At 33.4% G+C, this 19,753-nt stretch overlaps 1 long non-coding RNA gene across 1 annotated transcript in view; it reads left to right on the top strand.

Moving 5' to 3' along the window:
• The window catches only part of LOC144366868 (uncharacterized), a 95,130-nt gene extending 76,710 nt beyond the window's left edge, over positions 1-18,420 (top strand). The window contains exon 3 of the long non-coding RNA XR_013426012.1: positions 18,324-18,420. This is a non-coding gene — a long non-coding RNA (uncharacterized LOC144366868). The remainder of the gene's footprint in view (positions 1-18,323) is intronic.
• Positions 18,421-19,753: the final 1,333 nt, after the last annotated feature.

The raw sequence follows: 19,753 nt of genomic DNA, 5'->3' as shown, positions 1-19,753 counted from the left end.
AAAAAGGGTCGTGAGTATAGCAGAGTGTCTCTAATTTCAATCCCCAGTACAACACACACACACACACACACACACAAACACACACACACACACACAATCTGTGGTTGATGCTATTTTCGTTTCTTCAAACTGCAGCATGGGGGCTCAAAAGCACACAAACACTCACACACACACACTCACAAAGAGGTAACAAGTGTAAAATACAGACTTCCAATGGTCAACTATTTTAAGCCTAAGTCATTAAAAGCAGTGAACCAAATGTAGGAATAAACCACAACCAAAGAAAAGATGGTAGAGAAGCCTATGAGTTTATTTACTCAAATAAATGTATTTTAATTCCAAAATGAGGATAAAAGGATTTTAGCATAAATCGAAGAATTACCAAACAGCAAAGGTTTTATTTTTATTTTTATTTTTTCGGTAATGAACATGGAAAGATGCAGCAAGAGAGCAATAGGCTGTGTTTTTAAAGACCAGACTGCAGGGTAGAAGGAGGCCTGGTGTGTGAGCCTCTGAGGTCCCCAGACCTGTGCTGGCTGGGGGATTGCAAGAAAGCAAATCAAAGGTAATTAACCCAGCAGTGGCTTTCACATAAAGGGTAATTCAAGCAAACTGGAAAGAGCTGGAAGTGGAGCCAGCTTAGGAAACTATGTGCAGCCTCTAGTGCTCCCACAGCCAGTAGACCCGAGATGAATCAAGCAACAACTGGCGCAGGCATGGATGAAAGGCAGAAGCTATTGAGTCTCACTGAAAAATAAGATTACCTTTATAAACTATTCTCGACTCTGATGATCATTTTTGTACCCTGAAAAATATGTAAGAATAATTATTTAATCAATACTAGCAAAGTCCATATGTACTTATATATGTGTGTGTATCTGTACACACACATACTCCTATACACAAAGCTATGCACACACATGCGTGATTGATGCTATTTTCGTTTCTTCTAAATCACTGTTTTTTTTTTCTTTTTTTTTTCAACTGCAGCATGGAGGGTCAAAAGCACAGATGCTGAGTCTGTTTAAAATGGCCTAGAAAGCAAAGCACTCACTTTAATCTGATGTCTAGGCTGCATTTTAAAAAATTGGATTGAAAAGGATTAGATTAGATTAGACCTTCTGGATTTAAAAATGTTAAAGCTCCATTTATGCTTTAACATAATCTCTTTCTACTCTCTGGAGCCATCAAGCAGAATGCAGTCTTGGGTAGCTTTTTTATTATTATTAAATTTTAGACCTTTTTTTAACATCCCACTTTCATATTTGTAACAGAAGGAAATCCTCAGAGACTGAGCTAAAAAGTTCTTTTGACCTGCTGCTAAAGGGTAGGGCTAGTATGTAAGCTTCTGATTTTTACAGTGACTTTTATGTACTTCGGCACAGTCACACACACACATATGAATGTGAATAACGGGGTTTTATATTTATTCATATAGCTGTGCATATCTTTGAATGCTAAGTATTTTTATAATGTTATAGCTGCTAGTAGAACAATTCATTGTAATGCATAAATAAAAATATTTTTATAAAACTATGCTTATCGTATGCCAAATTGACATACCTGTTAGCTCCAATCTATGTAATTAAAAAAGACAAATAACTCTACTTCATTTTCAAACTACAAAGGTTCCACATACAAATAGACTTGTTTTATAGTTTTAATGTTTATCGTTTGTAAAATACAAAAATACAATTAAATTTGAGATTATAGGAAGCATTCTAAGGTGGAAAACTGAGAAATCTTTACACAATCAGCATGAAACTAATCGCTTTTTATTTCTTCCTGTTTAATTATTGCCTCTCTAAAATGCATACACAAAATAGCTGAGACTCACTTGTCTGAATTTGTAAGTTTGTCACCACTGCACTTGGCCTCACATGCTTTGAAATAACAATGATTATAAATGATAAGATACACTCAGGTAGCACCAATGATAACATTTATGGCTTGTCCCAGGAAAATCACTACCATTTATCTAAGACATAAACAATACTGCTATCTAACCCCAAAGCCCTGGTGATATAAACAAACTATTTTTTTTCAAGTATCACAATGTTTATTGATAGATACAAATATATAAAATCAGGGCATGAACATGACTTGATAAATTAAGTATTTAGCTCAGTTGGTAGAGTGCTTGGCTCATATGCACAAGGCCCTGGGTTCAATCCCCAGCACCACACACACACACAAAAAAAAAAAAAAAAAAAAAAAAAAAAATTATTATTAACTAAATTTTTAAAATTGAACTATGAGCAACCTTAGGAAAAAAAATTAGTTACTATTATCAATGTAAAGTTTGATGACTAGTTAGTAGAAGGCACCAGGGCACTAGCTCATTTCCATATGAAAAGCTGGGCAGAACCAATACAATAGCATAGCCAGTATGGTAGTACACACCTGGAATCCCAGGGGCTTGGAAGGCTGAGGCAAAGCCAGCCTCAGCAAAAAGTGAGGTGCTAAGCAACTCAGTGAGACCCTGTCTCTAAATAAAATACAAAATAGGGCTGCAGATGTGGCTCAGTGGTTGAGTGCACCTGAATTCAATCCCAGTACTCCTTCTCCAAACAAAAAAAGAACAGCAACATGATTGAGAATGTGAGGTTTTTCCTTTAGGAAATTCAAATCTCCACTTGATTTCACTTTATAAGGCCACTTTTAAACAATTTGAAAAACACTTTTAAAAATTATTTAGAGGTAAAGAAAAGTCATTTTCAACACTTTCTTCTCAATTTAAAAAGAATTCACTGGAGTTTTAATCAGTTAAACTTTAAAGAATTCACTGGAATTTCAATTAGTTAAACTTTTAATTTTTAGTAACTATGAGAGATAATCTAGCATGTATCTTTTCTTTTTCATAAAACCATGTAACCAAATAATTGAAGCTATGTAGCAACTCTATTTTTATAGAAATATTCAACCTAAGGTTTTTCAAAAGACTAAGAATGGAGCCATCATATGACTCAAGCTATACCACCCCTGAGTAAAGTCATCATACTATAGTGACAAATGCATACCCATGTTTATAGCAGCACAATTCTCAATAGCCAAACTATGAAAAAGCCTACATGTCCATCAATGAATAAAGAAAATATGGTGTATATATGTGGGGAGCCACCCATGAGATATATTAAGCATCCTCTCTCAGCCTTGAGCCATGAGGGTGTTGGTCTGGCATTGCACACTGGCTGTCTGGGCTACATGATGAAGGTGGCTTCACCTTTGATAGGCAAAGAAGTCTGGACCTGGACGTTACCCATTGGGGCTTGACCAACCCACCCGCTGTCTTATTTGGTGAAGAACATTCTATCAAAAATCCTTTGTTAATCCCCCTATAAATAAAGGGTTTGCCCATTCTGTCGCTCTCTAGCCTTCCATCACAGAAGCAGGACTTTTAGGGTCACAGGGCCATCTTACCCCCGAGTTGTAAAAAAATTATTTCCATATCCTGTGGTTTATTTGCCACCAGCCCACACCATGCAGAGGGATGCCGTTTCCACCATCTGAGGGGACATGGGCAGTATATATATATACATACAATAGAGTTTTATTCAGCCAAAAAAAAAAATGAAATTATGTCATTGGTAGGAAACTGGATGGAACTTGAGACCATTTTGTTTAGTGAAATAAGTCAAACTCAGAAAGCCAAGGGTCACCTGTTTTCTCTCATATGTGGAAGCTAGAGGTGGAAGAGGAAAAGAATGGTGGAGAAGTGGGTCTCATGAAAATCAAAGGGTAATCAGTAAAGTAGAGAATAGGCACCAGGGTGAAGGAGGAGGGGAGGAAAGGGGAACACTGGGGAATGATATTGAGCAGATTATTATTTCTTCAATTTTTTTCAGTGTTCTACAATTTTAATTGTAGAGATGTTTTACCTCCTTATTAACCAGCTTTATTTTTTAATCAATAAATTACAAGAAAGAGTGAAATAGAATAAAAAGGGGAAATTGTCAGAATTTATTGAATAGCAACAAATTCAGAGGCTACACTTAATTTCACCAGTGGCAGTTCTGTAATTATACACATTATATTACATACAATGTAATATATATGTATATATGTACGTGTGTGTGTGTGTGTGTGTGTGTGTGTGTGTGTATTACATAAAGGCTAAGAAAGGTTTAAGACAACCTCAGGGGTTCAGTAGTCTGAACTGAGAGCAAAGACAGAGAGCAAATACAGATGCAAAGAGTCACTTTAGGAGGTCACATTAAGATTACCAAACATGGGCTGGGGATGTGGCTCAAGCGGTAGTGTGCTTGCCTAGCATGTGTGCGGCCTGGGTTCGACCCTATGCACCACATACAAACAAAGATGTATCCATTGAAAACTAAAAAATAAATATTAAAAAAAAATTCTCTCTCTCTCTCCTCTCTCTCTCTTAAAAAAAAAAAAAAAAGATTACCAAACAGGGGAAAAACTTCATCAGGATGCAGAGTTGTCAAAGCACAGGAACTTATTCAAGGTTAAGGTCCTCCACTGATGCCCAAGGACAGAGATTGGTAGGTTCCTCACTGTGGCAATTTTCTTGGGCAAGACTCATGATGAGGAGAGACCAAGAAACAGGGCTATGGTGCCACCATGTCCAGTCTTGGGGTGCTTCTCCTTTTATAGTCTTGAGTGAGGGGTTTACTTCATTTGGTGGTCTGGTGTGCTTGATAATCTAATGGGCCTGGTTTTTCTAATATAAATTTCATATACCCATATATCCATGGGCTTTTGATAAATTTGATAAGTTCACAAGTGGTCATTTTTATTAGCACCACTAATTTATTAATTTGTACCTTACAGCTGTTCTGGGCATAAAGTAATTGTTTCTTGTACAAACAAGATATAGAGTCCTTCCACCTCTGCACTTAAACTCAAAATGGAGTATCTAATGGCAAATAATAGCTTTACAAAATGGAGTAACTCACATTTAGCACAATCTGAAAACTGCTGTCTTATACATCAAGGAGTAATTCAGAGCAAGGCAGTCTGCTCTCCAAGAACGTCTAAACTTTGTAAGAAACTCAGGAATTGTACCAACTAATTATATGGTATGAACTTACCTCCAATGCATACACTATTAAAAATAAGCCAGGTATTACATTCTCGATCAAATTAATGACACATGGTGAATTTTTGAAAGTTGCAAAAATTATTCTATTCAAAAAAATGTTCTGGCAATAATTTCATAAAACTTTGAAAGGTGTTTAAGAAATCCTTGAATAGTATTTTAAAAGTTCTTTGCCTCTAGAAAAATGTAAACTATAATGTAGTTAGTGAGACCTTAAATTCAACAAAGTTACCGTCTTTGCCAAACTTCAAAGGAACAAATGGTGCTTACAATTTAGTATGTGATTGTCACTTTCATGATCCAAATCCTCACAATTTAGTCAACAAAAATCATCACATTAAATATGAGCTATGTTTCTTTTAGTAGCTAAGACTGGCCACAATTAGTTTTTTATTTTTTTCTGAGATATTCATCTAGCCTTTCACACAATGAGCTTTACTATTATTAGATTTATAGAAAAATAAAGATCTGAAATTAAAAACTACAATTTTTTTTAAAAGTTTCAATCTGGAACTCCAGCAGGAAAAATAAGAAAATCAATGAAAAACACTAAAACAAAATAAAACAAAAACAAAATACTAAACAGATAATGTTAATGCTTCAAGTTAATAAAAAATGAAAAAAGGAAAAGTATTAATAAGATACAGTTTGTACATGATGAAAAAGAATCCAATAACAGAAACAAGAGGGAGAAAACCCAGAGCGATGGGAATTGAAATACTCCCACAACATGTTACGCTAAAAGGTACTTATTTCATTTGCAACTTGTATTTATATTTTTTTAATATAGAAAAAGAACAGCAAGCAACACATTATGTTAAAAGGTACTTATTTCTTTGTTATTTCTATTTAAAGAAGTAATAGCTTTACTTGAATTACATATAGATTGAATGTGAACCTATATTATTAAACTGTTACTTTTTTGGCAAAGTGATTCACACTTTTAAAAAACTTTAGTAAAAAGAACTCTAATTATTTGATTTTTAATAATTATTCCACAAAAATTGAGATCCAAGACATTTTTGTGTAAAATTTTTAAAACCCCTGCTTCTAATGGTTCAAGAGGTCATTAAAATCAAATCATTTATTCATCAAAGAGATTTATTGCTTTCCCGATTTGACACATTAAAAAAAAAGATTGTGTAAATCTGTTAAATGTACTTGGGGGTAGTTCAAATTCTTATATAACTGATTTGCATGTGGATAAAAATTCCCTTTTTATGGGTATTAGAACATCTAAATACTGAGGAATTGTTAAAATGAGATTGAACCTACACATCGTCAAGTTAAAATGAAATTTCCCAATTGCAAAGATACTCTGAGGAGCTATTTCAAATGCCCAGAATTGGCAAATAGTAGCAGCAATTTGCTCTTAAGTAGTCCAAACATTTTTAAATGTCATTTTCCATACTGCAAACATCCCAATTCCTTAACATCTATTTGACTTAATAATATGGGCTTTAGATGCTCACAATATTTCCTTGCCTTGAAGTCTTAATTTTGAGAAAATAAATGAGGCTTACAGAATGAAAATCCATGCTTTTTTCAGTGTAACATGGATATTTGCTTAAAGAGATAATCATTTCTTTGAACAAATTTTTATTCTCCCTTTTTTCATAGATAAGGATAAGTTTAATTATATATTCCCTTTGCTAGATTTCTTTTATATAGTAGATGTGGATATTTTGCTAAAAAGAGATTCTACAAGCATCACTTCATTCTTTATTTTTCCTCATTTTCCATATTAAGGAAAATTTAATGTCCTTGTCCAAAACTTTTTATTATTTTTAGTCAATATTTTAATATCTTGATAATTGCTATTATCCTTTCTTATGTAGGCTATGCAATTATATTTTTATGAGAATGTTTTTTGCTGTAATACTTCGTACATTTTTTGCCTACATATTTCTAGAAAGAGAATTCTATAGGAATTTTCAATCTATATATGAAGTGATTTTATTTTAGAGATCATATTGTTGAGTCATGTTTCATTTTGTTTTTAATCCTATTTTTCCCATCTCTGGCTCTGTAGAGCATTTGTAGTTAATGTAATTATTGATTTGCTAGTGCTTAAATCTGCCACTTAATTTTTGTTTGTTTTGTTTTTATTTATTTGTTTTTGCCCCCCTTTGGGCTACTTGAACATTTTTAGTATTCCATTTTTACTTGTCTATTTTTTTTTAGTATATCTCTTCATCCCCTTCTTAGTGATTGCTCTAGGTATTCTATTATAAATACATAACTTATCATAGTCTACTTTTATTAATATAGTATGCTTTTGAATAAAGTGCAATGAATTTAACTCCCTTTAATTTACAAAACTATTACTTATTTATAAAATAGTTGTCTAAAATACTTTATATTTGTTGAGTAATCTAACAGATGATGTTATCAGACAGTTTTGTTTCTACCAGCAAATATAAGTTAGAAGCCATGTGCAGTGGTGCAGTCCTGTAATCCCAGTGACTGGGGAGACTGAAGCAGGAGGATTGGAATTTTGAGACCAGCCTCAGCAAGTTAACAAGACCCTGTCTTGCAATATATAATAAGAAGGACTGGGAATGTGAATCAACACCCATGTATTTAATCACCAGTACCAAAAAAATAAAAATAAAAACATAATTAGAAAATTAAAGAGGTGAATGAAAGTCTATTATATGTACCATTTATTTGCACTTTCCATTATTCTTGATTCCCTCCTGATTTTTCAAGATTTTTCTTATTGTCTCACTTTTGTTTAGAGAGCTTGTTTTAAATTTTGTTTTATTTTATTTTTTAGAATATGTCTCCTGGCAATAAAGTCTGAGTTTGCCTTTATCTCAGAGAGCTGAAATATCTTCTTCATGCTTAAATATTATTTTCACTGACACAGATTCCTGGTTTGATAGTATTTTTATTTTAGTACTTAAAAATACTATGCCATTTTCTTCTTGATCTTCAATCAGAAATCCATTGTCATTCAAATTTTTTCTCATCCTTAGGAAAAATGTCACCTCTCTCTTTTTTCAGCAAAAGCAGGTTCAACCTGTTTCTCTAATCTGTAAATTTATGCCATTTTCTAAATTTGAGAAGTGTTCTGGCATTTTTTTAGTACTTTTACTTTCTCCCTATTTGTTCTTCAATAACTTCAGTGACATGAAAATTAGATCTTCTCTTAGGGTCCCACAGGTCTTGGATTCTATTCAGGTTTTGACCTTCTTTTTCAGTCTACAGCTCTCATACTTGATTCTAATTTTCTATCTTCAACTTCACTTATTCTCTTCCCTGTCCTGTCCTTCTTACTCTTGAGCTGATCTTAGAATGCTTTTACTTTGGTTATTACACTTTTTAGTTCTCAGATTTCATTTTTTTTTAAGTTTTATTTCCTTGCCAAGACTTTTTTTTTTTTTTATTTTTCATTTGTTCCAAACATTTGGCCAATTAGGTTCCCCATTTGGCCTATGTTGCTGGGGATAATGAAAGTCCTAGTAAAACTAAAGTATTTTCTGTGGTAATTAGCTAGAGAGGACCAGTTACTATGTACAAGCTTTTCTTCTTGGTGGGCTCCCTTGTCCTTGCCTTTCACTGGGGACAAAGGCTTTTTTTTTTCAATCCCTAGTCCCCTCCATCATGTTGGCAGTTTTTCTGGAACCTAAACTGGTATATGAAAGGGAAAGAGAAAGCCTCTGCTGTTACATGGGTTCCAAGATCTCCAGCCAACCTGCCTATTTCTTTTTATTTTTCAGAATCTTGTTTTTGTTTCATATAATGTTCAGGGTTTTTAGCTGTTCTTTGTGAGAAGAACTGATAAAAGTTTACATCTATTTTATTTTCTTGGAAGCAGAAGTCATTGGTAATAGTGCCACGTATCTTTAATTAATTAAGATCAACTTAATTAAGCCTTTAAGAACAGTACATTTGTTTTGATCATTTTATTCCCTGGGAAAATACCCAGACATTATGAGGTGCACTGATGCTGACTGGTGGAATGCACAGACTGCATCTCTTAGTTTGAATCATTGATTTTAGTTTGAAAGATGTCAGGCAAACACGAAATTACTTGGCACCTCCAGAACTTAGTTTCCACAACTACTACGTGGAAATAGAAACAGCTGCCTAATATAGTAATTGTACAAATTGGATGGGACAATGTAAGTGGACAGTGCCTGGTACAATAAATAAAAGCTTTTATAATCTTAACGTGTGTTTCTCTATTAAGATAGCTTTATTAATGATAAATCACTTCTTCCCAGGGTACTAATTGGTACTTTTCTGCCTTGTAATGGTGAAGTGGAATGAAGTTTCTTCAAAAAAGTGTTTTTCCTCTTGGTGCATCATGGGATCAGGTTCCAGAAAGCATCTGAATTGTTTAACAAGCAGGAGTTGACACAGATGAGCACACTGTAAGCACTGAAAATGCATTTGAAAGTATCTTATATTTTGGCCCATGACTCACTCTTTGACATTAATTCTTCTCTATAAGGGATTAATGTACTGAAGAATCAATATGCTTTCAGACAAATCCTACATCAGTGAGTTTCTTTGCTGGTCGGTTTTTTCATTATTAACAACTTATGTCAGCAGTATTCCCTATTCGTCGAGCAGTATTTGAATTTATTCTCTCATTTTAGTCAGGACTGTTGTGCATTACTCTAAAGGTCATTTGTAACTTGATTTACCAAGAAAGCAGATCAGGAATCTATATGAAGACTCAGAGCCCTGAAAAGGAGAGCAGTTAGGAAGAGGATACTATTTAGTTCTATATATTAGATACATGGAGTGAATATTCTGAGTTGTAGTTCTTAAGGTTTGCATTTGAAAACTATATCCCTCAAGACCCCAAAGTTATTCTATCCAAATTTGTTTATCAGTATTTTTATCATGATAGATACAGTTTATCTATCAAGATCATTTTTCTACATGAATCCAAGGTTTTGACAAAGTTGGCCTTATTAAAATATGCATTTATCTAATCAATATTTAATTGTATTAACATTAATCTAATTTTATATGTTTTGACAATATTTTTATATTGTGATTAATAATGCATGATTTAGGCCAGATTTTATTTGTAAATTCTATTAACTGCTAAAATGAATCAAGACTTCTTCAAGACACCACTGATTCTAGTACAAAGGCAGGGAAAGTATGAGATAAATTCAGAATATATTTTCATTTCATAGAATAAAGAATGATGCAATAAATTAGAGGGTCATGTTAAAATGATACAAGTTATCTTCTTTTCTATTTTTTTAGTTGTAGATGGACACAGTACATTAATTTATTTTTATGTGGTGCTGAGGATCGAACCCAGTGCCTCACACATGCCAGTCGAGTACTTTACCACTGAGACACAACTCCAATCTATGATGCCAGTTATCTTAAATGTGTTTCCACAGGCCAAATCTGGAACAATTTGAGCATACAAGTTAATGACAAAATTCATTTGATTATAAATAACTCACTTGTAAAGAATCTGAGTCTACGCTGAGAATATAAAAATGCATATACATATATAAAACAACAATAGATAGAAATGAGGGGAAAGGGAAGTTTTTTTCTTATAGTAGATTGCTATGCAATAGATACCCAATAAATGATAGGGGTTATGGGTTTGTGTGCCCCCAAAATTTGAATGTTGAATCTCTAACACTCAGGATGCCAAAATATTAATATATATGTTCATATATTTGGAAACATGGCTTTTAAAGGGATAATTAAATTAAGGTGAAGTGATCAGGATGGGCACCAGTACAGTGTGACTGATATCCTTATAAGAAGGGGAAACTAAGAAACAAAACACATACACAAACAAAAACACCTGCAAAGGTCAGGGGAGTCATGAGAAGACACAGACAAAGACTTGACTCATGGCCAGCATCTTTACTGGGCACAGTGATTTATCCAATGAGGTTTCCAATGGGGAGTTTACATTGTGCATTTAAAGCAAGCAGGGATGTTTCAGAGGACCATGCAGTGACAGACATGTTTCAGAGGATCATGCAGTGACAGACATGGTCACTGTGACATACGAGCACAGTCCATGTGGGATGTGAGGGTTGGCAGAGCTAATCAAGCAGCTGGATCTAGCTGTCTCACAGGTAGTTGAATGAGTCACATGGAGGACCTGTGAGAAGGGATAGCACTAGAAACTGTCAAATGTGACTAAGCCCTGCTTCAGGTATAAGAAAGTTAAATGTTCAAAATGCATGTAGATGAGACATTTTCCAAAATGTTTATGTCATAAAAGAAACAGAGAGGGGCTGAGGTTGTGGCTCAGTGGTACAGTGCTTGCATAGCACATATGAGGCACTGGGTTCAATCCTCAACATCACATAAAAATCAATAAAATAAAGATATTGTGTCCAGGGCTAGAGTAGTAACTCAGTGGTAAAGCACTTGCCGTGCAAGTGTGAGGCACTGGGTTCGATCCTAGAACCACATAAAAACAAATGAAGGCATTGAGTCCATATACAACTAAAAATAAAAGAAAGAAAGAAAGAAAGAAAGAAAGAAAGAAAGAAAGAAAGAAAGAAAGAAAGAAAGAAAGAAAGAAAGAGAAAGATATTGTGTCCATCTACAACTAAAAAAATTTTTTTAAAAAGAAATACTGAAATATTGTGGCAGAATAAATGATGTACTGTGTATTATGTCCAGTTTTTAGATAAATATTTCCTCAAGGAATTGACATGATATCAAACCATAGAAAAATGTAAAGAAATTGGCACTTTAATTAGCTTATTGCAAATTATCCTGTAGTTGTCATAAGTTTTCTTGCACCCTAATTACAACCTTCCTAGATTCTAGGACTAATTTCATGAAAACAAGAGAGGTACTGTGGATGGGACTAATGAAACCAGAACAGAAATTCACCTTCCAATGGTACTAATAAAAACAAAAAGTTATTACACAATGGTGGTAAGGAAAGTATTTGGGCAGGAAACCATGAGGTCATTTGTATGTAGAGTTCTATAAGAGATTCTGCCTTTGAGAGTATGGGGCTGGGGGTGAAACTAATCTTGCAAAATATTCTTTAATTTGTTGTTTAGATGTGTGTGTGTGTCTATACAAACACACACACACACACATATATATGTATATATATACATATATATGTGTTAGGTATTAGTAGCCTTTTTTTGCAATTTAAACAAGTCAACTTTGTATTTATTTTTAAGTTTCCTTAGTTATTTTGAAAAAAGCTATATTAATTTATGCCTCTTGTTTCTAGGCTTCAAATCTACTTCATTATTTTGTACATAGTAGCTTTCAAATAAATATAGATTATTTTATATTTCACACGCAGTAGATCTAGTTTTAAAGATTTTTATTTTTCTACTTATGCAATATTTAAAAACTTAAGCAGCTGCTCTGTATTAATTCACATTGTCTTTGCATACATGAAATAAAAAATAACATATGTGTGTATATGTATATAAAGAGACAGATATATTAATATTTATGAACTTAATTTGCAACAGTTCTGTACAATATCAATCCCAGAGAAATGGTTTTACTTTATAATAATTATGAAACTAATTCTTTGGGGTTTTTTCCTTATTTTATAACTTGAGTTACTAATTCCCATGGACATTATTTCATCAATTGTTTGAAAAGTATTAATATCAAATATCCAGCTGGTGGTCATAAACTTAAGTTTCTGCTATAAATTATATAAAACACTGTTAGCAACATAACATAGAAATCCTCAGTTTCACTGATTTGATCAATATAGAAGTCAACACTGAATCACTGAAGTTCTCTTTGTTGAGCTGCCAGATTGTCTTCATCATGATGACTTTGAAAAAAGAAAAAAATTCAGGATACTTTATTGATGTTTTAGCAATGATTTATTTTAATATAGTGAAGTATCATTTATTTTTACCTTGTGCTAAAATGCACTCCTTCATGATGACAGATATCTAGCATTCAAAAAGCATATGTTTTTATGCTGCCCAGCAAATCACAAACTACTTACTAATTTGTTTTTTTTTACCATTGTCCTCCTCCAACATCCATTATTATTCAATTTATTATACTTAGAAATCAACATACCTCCATACCTTATGGTTATAAGAACCAATGTAACTGCAAATGAGTTCACTCACTGGTTTTGAGAAGTAGAATAGAAACACAGAAATAAAATAAATCACTTTGCTGGTCTCTAGACATCTTAGTATCCTAAATTGTTATACCTTATTTTTTTAAAAATCATTTCCAGATTTGGCAAGTACCCACCATAGATGCTCAGTTCTATTTTGGTCATAGTGAATTTTAGTTACTTGGTAAACTCTTTTTGTAAGCTAACCTGGTAATATTCCACATAGACAGTATGATTCCCAGGAGACTGATGCACACTGAGAGTAACTGTATCCAAATCATGTAGACAATAAGTATCATAAGAAAGAACTAAAACTAAATCTCTTTACACCATAGCAAACCCTTACTACTTTTTGTTAAGTATATAAACTCATTAGCTATATAAATATGAGCATAGGATAAACTTCATCTACTTGTGATGATAAAAGTCAATGACTATACTCTTTTAGTAACACAAAATAATGGAAATATAGCATAATCAATCTTTTAAACTGCAAACTTAGTATAGATGTATTGCTAAGTTATTGTTTAAACTTATAATCCACATAGCTTCCTTCTGCATTTATAAAAATACCATACATTTATTCCAATGCTACCATTTCTCTGTGAAAATGACCTTGATTTAAATTAAAATATCACTAAAAATGTTTACTAAGAAATTGCTTCCCTAGTAATAGTTACCCTGTACATGTGCAGTCCTCCCCATTCATTCTCTTCCTGTTTTCAATCCATAACCTGGCACAAATTTGTGGCACTGAGGTGAAAATACAAATTCAACACAGAATGACAAGTCCCAATTGAATATATAATCAGAATTAAATCAGTGTTTATATCAACTCATTGACTAGTGCAAGTGAGTTAACTAAATTTAAAAAACCTAGCAAATGTCAATTAGGGATGTTGAAAACCATAGACTTCAAAACTGCCATCTTCTAGATCACCAAGGGTGTACCGTTGTAAAAAAGGAAACTACCAGCTAAATTTTTTGAGATTTTCAAATACTTCTAAATTACTGATCATAAAGGAAACTGTTTCTAGGGGAAAAAAATACAGGAATTCAAAACAGAGGGCTCTGATTCATGCTCAGTATAAAAAATCAAATTTCCTCTTTAATGTTTCTATTTACAAGATTTCTTAAACTGAGCCACAAGGAGAATAAAACTGCAAATCACTTGGACACTCTCAATTTATGGATTCTTACATGCTATTAGCCTGTAAAATGAAGCAAACATCCTCAAACAAAACAAAATAATGATTGGAAAAAAATCGTGCTTGTTAAGCCATGGTATTAAAGAGGCAAAGTCAGGTCCAGATTGCCATCTTTAGGAAGAAAACTTCATATGTGACATGTGTGTTAGTGCAACTATAGGGGTGCTAACTGTGACCAATAGAATCATATGTTCACTCTTCTATTTGTTTATTTGTTAATTCAGTTATTAGTTGAACAATTATCTACTGAGTGCCTCCTATGTGCCACACATTATACTAAGTGTTTGATCAAATGTGGTAAGTAAACCTTGAAAGAATAAAAGTATGGAGAAAATAAAGACAGGTATTTGGACTAGGCAGTTCACTGAAGTGCAGAGAGATGACCCAGGAGCCAAACATGAAAACTCCTCTTCCTTTTACCCTGGAAAGTCAGTGGGACTCTGGGCCAACACTGGCCTATTTACTTTACCAATGACTACAAAAAAGCACAAAACAATATAATTGCACATTTTCATGATGTTGTAAGATACTCTATAAATGTAAGCATTTCATTGAAAACCAGCACTCCATAATAAACTTTTTTCTACCTTTTCATGTTGTTTTGGTCAGCTTTTTTCACTGTTGTAACTAAAAGATCTAACCAGAACAATTTTAGGGAAGGAAAAGTTTATTTGAGGGCTCACAATTTCAGAGTTCTTAGTCCATAGAAGGCTGGCTCTATTCCTTGGGGCTCAAAGTGAAGCAGGATATTATGACAGAAGAGTGTGGCAGAGGGAAAAAAAATCACATATTGATCAGGCAGCAGAGAAAGTCTCCACTCTCCAGATGCAAAATATATATCCCATAGCCTCCAATGAGCCTCCAATAAGCACCTCCACTTCCTCCAGCCATAGCTCACCTGCCTCCAGTTACCACACAGTTAAACCCTCAGGGATTAATTTCCTGTTAGGTTAAGGTTATAGCCCAATCATTTCTCCTACAAATCTTCTTGTATTATCTCACACATGAGTTTTGGGGGACACTGCATCTAAACCATAACACACATTCCAACCAGTTCTAACATATTAGTCCTTCTCTTCCTCCTTGTTTTAATATTTCCCCAATTTTGCCATATTGTCACATATAATTTTCCCAACAAATTAAAGTCAATAAGTTTCTTGTCTCATTAAAAAAAAGTCCATGTTTCTGTAATCATCGGTTCTTGATTCAACTCTTGTAATGAGAAAGAGGGTGTAATTAGGTTCTGGTCTATTTCACCTAGACCTGTGTCTCTCCTGTTCTCCTCTACCTCACCACCACTTTGCACCTAAGGAGAAGTACCTAAGAGGAAGAAGGATAGATAAAAACTAGAAAGGCCTTGGTGGACAGTGTTGTTGGGATCCAGTACTGATGTTCCATGCTCCTCTACACTGGATCTTCTGCACACAGGGGTCTTTCTGCATTCTTCAGAATCCCCTTCATTTAAGAAGATCTCTCCAGTACAGATTTCTTCTCTAACAGGTCCCTTGGTCTCTCCTTAGAGGCCCTGGTTTTGAAGGTCTAGTCAATAGAAACACCTTGAGTCCTGGGCTCTGCATGTCCCCATTCTGGGCCACAGTAAATACATCATGTTTCCTTTGTTCCAACAAATTCCTAGGGTAGGAGTCTTTCTGGCACAATGGTATTCCATCTACCCACTGTCAAGGCCAGAGTGCCTTCATAATTATTGTTAGATCAGATATTCAAACTCACTGTGTTGACTTTTAGGTTACGTTGAACCTTACTGGTGCCCAATGATAAATTATGACCTAGATCCATAAGTTCACTTAAGTCAATTACAGAACAAGGTCATGAATGAGTGTTTCATCCAGCCATTAATGTCAAGACACCACAGATAGATTTAAATTTAGTTTTGTAACAAAGAGTCATTCTCAAAATCAATGAGTGCCAATGGGTATTATTATTAAATACTAGACTTTTTACATTTTTAAGATGTCATTATATAAGAGATGCAACAATATCTCACTGCTTTTCTGATTCCACGTTCCTGCACTGACTATTAAAATAAGCCTAATTTCCAATAGTGATTTTTCATTGCTTTAACAGTACATGCAAGCCGGGAAAATAATGTCACAGATATTCAAACTTATGCCAAAAAAATTAAAAGCAGCTGTTTCTAATTGTAGGATGTATCCTGTGTTGTCAAGTCTACTTCAATAAAAGGAAGGCATCAAGTTTTGTTTATCTCTATCTTAATTGCAAATCTTAATTCAGCAAAACCAGAAAAGCTAGGATATATTTGATTGTGAAATAATATCCACTGATTTTATAGAATTTTCACAAGGTTTTTTTTATATCAGTTATTAAAAATAAAAGTACTCTATCTGATCTTAAGACTATACTACCAAAAAGGTGTCATTTTTGACAAAAGAAGTAAAATTTGGAAATTCATTGCAGTATATTAGGGTTCCATTTACAGAACAAAAATAAGTATATAGAAGAAATATTTTATGCATCTTTAAACAAACAAAAATAAATAGATGTAATCTATCACACAAATGCCATCATGAAAGATCATTATTTTATGCTGTCTCAGATTACCATAAAATATTATTTATATGTTTGCCTTCTGTCATCCCTCAGAGAGCAAGATGATCACTATTCTGGATTTGGTTTTAAATAGTATTCTACATAAGTTTGCAAGTCTCTAACTATCTGCAGTGTAGATTAGTAGAAATTAGGCATGCAAATACCAATTGTCTTCTTTTTTCCCCCTTCAGCATCTCTCTTAATACTGAAATATAGTTTGATTGGGTGTAGACTTGTGTCTTGACCAGGTGTAGTCTAAGCCCATTGTTAGTGATTAAAGGTAGAAGATCTTCTAAATTTGCCCTGAAAGATTACATCCTAACTGAAGAATCTGCTTGCAATAATATGCAGCTCAATTTTATTGTTAACATGGTATCTTGCAAAACAGTCCTTCTTACTATTACTGATAGGACTCAAAAAGTTAACCTAAATTTGGAGATTTCACTTTACTTCCAAGAATGACTTCTGACTGAATTAGGAATGTCTTTTCCCCCCTCTCTCATGTATGAAAATGTTGGTCCTAAGTTCTTTTGTTGTAAGGAGAACTCATAACAGAAAAAAACTTTTCTATGCAATTAAGTCCCTATTCTGACTGTGTGACATAGAAGATCTGAATGGAAGGGAGTGTAATCTCCTGGAGATAATGAACTTCTCAGAAGGCCAGAACCTGGGCTTGTAGCACCTCATTTTTTTTTCTTTACCTGTGCTCAAACTCGTTTTCTTGTAAGCAGAGAAAGGAGAAAGAAAAAGTCACAAAACACATGAAGAGAAAAATTATGCAAATAATCTGATAGTAGAGTTGTTTCAAAAAGAAAAATGACTGGATTCTTTTTCCAAATTAAGTTTGTTTATTTCTGATTGCCTACAATCTTCACTGTTTCTAGACCACAATTATTACTACTAAAGGATTCTTAGGGATTACAAACAAGTAAGATAGTGTCTCTACTCTGAAGAGCCTTGTAGTCTTCTTGGAAAAGACTTATGATTAGGAAAGCAAAAATTTTACCACAACATGATTATTAATTCTATCAGAGAATTAGAAGGTGTTGCAATACATACAAAGAAGCCAGACCCAAGAGAGCAAATATTGTGCTATTAAAATGAAACTGTATAACTGGTTTTTATGAAAATTACAGAATGCACAATAAAAAGGCAACTCATAAAATATTAACTCTGAGTAAGCATCAAATTAAAAAAAAAACATTCTGAAGCTCAAATGAAACTTTTCATTATGAAAATAACTGTTATTGGAAGACTGCTTTCAATAAATGTTCATATATGGCTTTTAAATGTAAATTCAAAACCATAGGGAAAGTTCATATTAGAAAATCAAAAGCTTGAATCTGCATCAATTCATAAATAATAAAAAAAGAAAAAGAAAAAATAATCAACATCATTTTTCCAGGCTCACAGAGGGATCTGGAAGAGGAACAAGCAACCCACTGTTCTCTGAAAAACTGCTGTTTCAAGAGAAAATTTAGCATAAAAAAGTATCAATAAAGCAACAGGTACCAGAAATATAGACTACCAATGTCTCTTCTTTATTTTTACAAATTTTAAGCCACAGAAATATCTGCTAGAATGTGAAGTAAAGAAACCAGAATAAAAACATTAAGCCAAACAAAATCATGACAAGCATATATGTATATATATATAAATTCTTATTCCTGATTTTAAAAAAATTAGTAATCGTAGTTGTCTAATGGGTAGAATAGAGATAGAAGGGTAAAAGCTCTTCACAAACTGTAAGTTTCAATGAAACTTACGTTTATAATCATGAGATTTAAGTAAAACTCTTTTGCTGGAGTATATTGAATTTCTGGTGCATTTGCCTTTCTATCCAAAAACCAAGAAATGTGTGGAAGAGAAAAAATTGGAATTTGAGAAAATGGGGGGGGGATATTTGATAAACATATAAGCATTAACTGTGTAAACAGATGGATATAACCAACTTAGCCCAAATCAGACCATTGATCCTACGGGAAAATATTTCTGACTTTTGCCAATGATTCAGGTCTTCAATTTGAATTTGAGCAGAAGAGCACCAAAACTATGCATTGGTAGAATGATGTCTCTTTAATCACAAAAGAGAAATTTGACTGTAAGGTCAATGAGACTTTTATTATCTGTGGCTCTATTTTCAGTATGAAGAAATTGAAGTCTATATGCATGATATTTCTGGAGGCATTAGAATTTTCACATGAAATTATTTGCTTCAGTAAATGATCCACCCAACATTTGTCACTGACTTTATATAGTGTTTTTCATTATGCTTATTCAACTTTTTCTTTATTAAAAACTTAAACATATCATTCTCTGATAAATAATTCCTCCCTAAATTTGCATATGTTCATACAAATTTAAAAGGGACATTACTCATGCTGTCATGTTGAATTCAACCCACAACTTTGTAAAAGAAGGAAGAATAAAATTAGACCTAAATAAAGCATGGAGTTACAGCAAAATGACCTCTTGGAAAAAATATAATTTTGAAATGCTGCCTAATTCTAGCACATCACTGGAGACTGTTTCTATAGTTAAAGTTTAGAGGGGAATAGATAAAAGAAAAAATCTGGTGGCTTAAAATTCTTTACCTTGGTGAGGTCTGGGTTTTGCTTAAAAAAATGATTTTTCTGTTTGAAATTCTTACCAATACATATATTGTAGAAGTATAAGCTTTAACTTTCAAACAAGTTTGACAGAGATCCATCTAATATCAAGTTGTAGTTTTCTGGATGATCTTTCATCTTTCCAAATAATAAGGTAGCATTTTTTCCTGGCCTCATCCTCACCCCTGCTTCTGATTGCTGAATTCTCTTAGGGAATGAATCATTG

This window comes from Ictidomys tridecemlineatus, chromosome 1, assembly GCF_052094955.1.
Source record: "Ictidomys tridecemlineatus isolate mIctTri1 chromosome 1, mIctTri1.hap1, whole genome shotgun sequence".
Taxonomy (NCBI): Eukaryota; Metazoa; Chordata; class Mammalia; order Rodentia; family Sciuridae; genus Ictidomys; species Ictidomys tridecemlineatus.
Note: the sequence above shows the minus strand (reverse complement) of the source record. Positions and strands in the feature narration are given on the sequence as shown.